Source organism: Nematolebias whitei, chromosome 6 (genome assembly GCF_014905685.2).
Source record: "Nematolebias whitei isolate Nwh7 chromosome 6, NemWhi1, whole genome shotgun sequence".
Classification (NCBI taxonomy): domain Eukaryota; kingdom Metazoa; phylum Chordata; class Actinopteri; order Cyprinodontiformes; family Rivulidae; genus Nematolebias; species Nematolebias whitei.
This window is the reverse complement of record NC_056503.1, coordinates 11034521-11040300: the sequence shown is the minus strand read 5'-3', so window position 1 is coordinate 11040300 and position 5780 is coordinate 11034521.

Sequence of the window (5780 nt, the reverse complement as noted above, 5' to 3'; positions counted from 1 at the left end):
ATATATATATATATATATATATATATATATATATATACACACCATATTTTCCGGCGGACACGTCACACTGCCCTATAAGTCAAACATCTATAAATATGACGCTTCGCTGTATACATCACATCTATTATGCATCACTGCTGACGCGTCACGTTTGTTACGCGTCACTGCTGACAACCTGGAAATGTGGACCAGTGTTGTGCCAAAAACCGATGGGCTGCCAAATGGTGGCCGCGGGCGTGCACAGGAGGACTTTAACAAGAATTTAACAAGATTACTACTTAAAAACAATTATTTGTTTGCTCGAAGTTATAGTAAATGTGTGTCTCAGTGTAACGTTTGCTTAATAAAGGCACTTTAATGGTCAAATCAGCTGCATTTCAAAAATAGTTTCATTGCCTTGGTGCTCTGGGAGCACGCAGAGGGAGGAAATCAGGAAGGAGGAAAGCTGCTTGTTTCTTTGAAATTTAACAAGAAATGCACCTAAAACAATTATTTGTTTGCTCGAAATTATAGCAAAAGTGTGTCTCAATTGAACATTTGCTTAATAAATGCACTTTTGTGGTCAAATAAGCTGCATTTCACCGGGGCGGTGCAGCTGGTTTATCTTCCTCCAAGCACCGAGCAGAACTAAATTGTGTACTATGGCAGACCGATTTTGTAATTCATTCAACCTTTATTTAGACAGGTTAATCCCATTGAGCCTCGAGGACTCATTTACTAGAGACAAAAGAGTCAGTAATAGCTGGTGAAGTTTCTCAGTCATCCAGGACATGGTAAATTCAAAAAAGTTCCAGGAAAAAAAACAATAAAGTATAGTATAATAAATAAAGTCCAGTCGTTTTTGTCTTGAACTTTCTTGAATTTGTCATTATAGCCACCTTTAAATATTACATGATTAATGGCATGCCCTACTGCTACTACTACTCTGCTGCCATCTAATGACTGAAAATTGTACTGTTCAATTTTTACTACTCTGCTGCCATCAAGTGGCTGAAAGTGGTACTGCTCAAGTTTTTTTTCAGTCAAAATGAATGAAAAAGGTCATATCTCAGCCAAATTTTGGTTAATAAATATGGGGAAAAAAACATAAATACATTGCTTCGGCCTATAAGTCACAGGGCATATAAAATATGCAAAAAACTGTGACTTATATGCTGGAAAGTACGGTATATATACTGTACATATACACACACACAAACATATATGTGTTTGTTTGTGTGTGTGTGTTTAAATATGTAGTTCAGTGGGTGTCCTTGAAGCCAGGTGAAGTCTTCTTATCTTCAAGCACAACACTCTTTGTCTTCACAAATATGGTTCTCTGGCATCAAAGAGACACCCTTAAGTTCGAGAGAAGAATGCTTTGGGAGACAATTTAGTTGTTTTGGGAAACATTTGAGTCCCTTGTTCTCAGGACAGAGGGGAAGAATGTTCTCAGCCCCAATAATAAAGCACAATAAAAACATTCATAACCTTTGATCAAAAATTATCCGACTGAATCTTTCTGACACCTAGGTGCAACCATACACTACAATGAAAGTTGGTACTTGGCTTATTTTTCAAGTTATCATGCTCACAACATGCACCGACGAACACACAGATGAAAGGTAGATGCAGTTCCCCTTCATACTCTGTGACAGGGGACAAAAAGGCCATTTGTGTTGACAGAAAATGGAGAAATTAGTACAGATTCAATTTTAAAAGTGATCCTTATGGATCTTTTATGTCACCAGCAACCTGTCTCAAAATTAAGTTCCTGCAAGTGCCGAAAGTTAAGCTTCTAGTTTAAAGGTTAAAATCTTTGTGTGTGTCCAAGTATTCATTCTGTGAAAGCAGTCAAGGTGGTAAAGCTTTGGCTTTCAATTGAGCGGTATGTCCCTTTAATATTCTGCATGTTGTCAATGCTCTGCTCTCCACGTGAACCCTGTCCAGCTGAAAGAGTTTGATGGAGAGCCTCCTCTGATAGCCATCTGTTCTCAGACAGTTAATCAGATACGCTCAGTGTCTGCTCCTTAATCACCCCGACCTAACTGTCTCTGAGCAATCTGCAGCCAACACTCGAACTATCTTGTTACTTAGAACCACTGCAAACTGAAGGAAAACAAGAACTTGTGTTGGGATTATTTTTTTTGTATTTTTTTTCAAGCTGAAATGCTCTGGTGTCATCCTGGATCTGGCGATGGATGTCACGTCTTCACTCCATTAAATGAGGCATCAAACTACGGTCAGAAACTTGAATGAATTTGAGTTTAAAGATGAGCAAACTGAACTTAAATGCAGACTTCACCATCAACTCCCCACACTGTCATCTGCAAAAGTTTTCTGATGACTCTGCCATAGTCGGCCTCATCACAGGTGAGGACGACTCAGAGTACAGACAGCGGACTCAAGACTTTGTGGACTGGTGCCAGCAGAACCACCTCCTGATCAACGCTGCTAAAACTAAGGAGCTGGTTGTGGATTTCCACAGGCACAGACCCACCTCACTGACCCCGGTGAACATCTAGGGTGTGAACATCGAGATTGTGGACTCTTACAAGTACCTGGGTGTTCACCTGAACAATAAACTGGACTGGTCTCACAACACTGATGCACTTTACAAGAAGGGTCAGAGCAGACTCCACCTGCTGAGGAGACTGAGGTCTTTTGGAGTGCAGGGGGTGCTCCTGAAGACCTTCTTTGACTCGGTAGTGGCATCAGCCATCTTCTGTGGTGTTGTGTGTTGGAGCAGCAGCTTATCATCAGCTGAGAAGAAGAAGCTAGATAAGCTCATCAAGAAGGCCAGCTCTGTGCTTGGACGCCCCCTCGACCCAATGCAGGTGGTGGGAGACAGAAGGACTCGAGCTAAAATAACATCATTGCTGGACAACGTCTCCCACCCCATGCATGAAGCTGTTGCTGAACTGGAGAGCTCGTTCAGTGACAGATTCCTGCATCATAAATGCACAAAGGAGCGTTACCGCAGGTCCTTCCTCCCAGCAGCTGTTAGACTCTACAACCATCACTGCTCCCAACAAACTCAATAAGGATTAAACACATGCTGACCTCTGCTAAAACATACACTCTGCCTATAATACTGTACTGTAAATAGTCTGCCATTCTCAATGTTCCAATACATATTGAACATTATTATTGATATTGTTTATCTTATTTCTTATATATTGTGTTGTTTATTAACATTTTAGGAACTTTTGTGTGAAATCTTTAAATCTTTTTAATCTTTTTATCTGTTGCTGCTGTTGCTGCTGATACACTGGAATTTCCCATCCATGAGACAATAAAGGCTGTTTCTATTTCTATTTCTAAATTAATATGTGTGTGTTAATAATCATGCTATAGTTTGGTGTTTTGAAGAGAACAGAGTAGCAGGTTGGGATTGATATGATCTCTTTATATCTTAGTTCTTTTTCAACTTGAACCTTGTGTGAATCTTGGGCTGATCTTAATTAAGTGAGGTCATTCAAGGTTGAATTTCTGTCTGATAAAGAGTTTATTGAGAACATTAAAGGGTCGCCTGATCAACACCTGACTGAATGAGTTACGAGTCATCCATTCTTACACATGTAAACTTTGTTACAGATTTAGGATGGAGTCACCTCACCCCATAAAATCTGTGTTCATGCATTTTCGTTGATCTGTTTGTTAGCCAAATATCTCGTAAACCATCCATCCATCCATCCATTCCACTTATCTGGGGTTGGGTCTCGGGGGTAGCAGCTTAAGTAGGGAGGCCCAGACTTCCCTCTCCCCAGCCACTTGGGCCAGCTCCTCCGGGGGAATCCCAAGGCGTTCCCAGGCCAGCCGAGAAACATAGTCCCTCCAGCATGTCCCGGGTCTTCCTCTGGGTCTCCTCCTGGTGGGAAGTGTCCGGAACACCTCAACAGGGAGACGTCCAGGAGGCATCCTAACCAGATGCCCGAGCCACCTCAACTGGCTCCTCTCGACGTGGAGAAGCAGTGGCTCTGCTCTGAGTCCCTCCCGGATGATCGAGCTTCTCACCCTTTATCTAAGGGAGAACCCAGACACCCTGCGGAGAAAACTTATTTCGGCCACTTGTATCTGAGATCTCGTTCTTTCGGTCACAACCCAAAGCTCATGACCATAGATGAGGGTAGGAACAGATCGATCGGTAAATTGAGAACTTCACCTTTTGACTCAGCTTTCTCTTCACCACGACAGACCAGTACAGTGCCCGCTTCACTGCAGACGTTGCACCTATCCGCCTATTGATTTCACGTTCCATTTTTTCCACATTCATGAACAAGACCCCAAGATACTTGACTCCTCCAGTTGGGGCAGGACCTCCTCCCTAACCCGGAGAGGGCACTCTACCCTTTTCCGGCTCAAGACTATGGCCTCGGATTTGGAGGAACTGATCCTCATCCCGGCCGTGTCGCACTCAGCTTCGAACCGCTCTAGCGAAAGCTGTAGATCACAATCTGATGAAGCCAATAGGACCAGATCATCTGCAAAAAGCAGATACACAATCCTAAGGCCACCACAAAAGATCCCCTCAACACCTTGGCTGTGCCTAGAAATTCTGTCCATAAAAGTTATGAACATAATCTGTGACAAAGGGCAACCTTGGCGGAGTGCAACTCTCATCGGGAACAAGCCTGACTTACTGCCGGCAATGCAGACAGGCTCTGACATCGGTCATACAGGGACCTAACAGCCCGTATCAAAGGGCCTGGTACTCCATACTCCCAGAGTACCCCCCACAGGGTTCCCCGAGGGACGTGGTTGAATGCCTTCTCCAAGTCCACAAAGCACATGTAGACCGGTTGGGCAAACTCCCACACATCCTCCAGGACCCTGCTGAGAGTGTAGAGCTGGTTCAGTGTTCCACGACCAGGACAAAAACCGCACTGCTCCTCCTGAATCAAAGGTTCGACTATCCGATGGACCCTCCTCTCCAGAACCCCCGAATATACCTTACCAGAGAGGCTTAAGAGTGTGATCCCCCTGTAGTTGGAACACATTCTACGGTCCCCCTTTTTGAATAGGGGGACCACCACCCCGGTCTGCCAATCCAGGGGAACTTCCCCCAATGTCCACGCAATATTGCAGAGTCGCGTAAGCCAACACAACCCTACAACATCCAGAGCCTTAAGGAACTCTGGGCGAATCTCATCCGCCCTTGGGGCCCTGCAACCGAGAAGCTTTTTAACCACCTTGGTGACCTCAGCACCAGAGATTGAAGGGCTCGGCCCAGAGTCCCCAGGCTCCGCTTCTTCAGTGGAAGATGTGCCAGTGGGATTGAGGAGGTCTTCAAAGTATTCTGACCACTGACCCACGACATCCCGAGTTGAGGTCAGCAGCACACCCCCCTACTATAAACAGTGTTGGTAGTGTGCCGCTTTCCCCCCCGAGACGCCGGATGGTGAACCAGAATTGCCTCGAAGCCATGCGGAAGTCATTCTCCATGGCCTCTCCGAACTCCTCCCATGCCCGAATTTTTGCCTCAGCGACCACCTGAGCCGCATGTCGCTTGGACTGCCAGTACCCATCAGCTGCTTCCAGGGTCCCACAGGCCAAAAAGGTCCGATAGGACTCCTTCTTCAGCCTGAAAGCATCCCTCAACGTCGGTGTCCACCACCGGGTTCGAGGGTTGCCTCTGCGATAGGCATCGACAACCTTACGGCCGCAGCTCCGGTATGTTGCCTCGACAATAGAGGCATGGAACATGGCCCACTCGGACTCAATGTCCCCCACCTCCCCCGGAACAGATGATACAGCGGTGGTGGGATGCATCACAAACAATGATGAGTCCAGCTACAGGC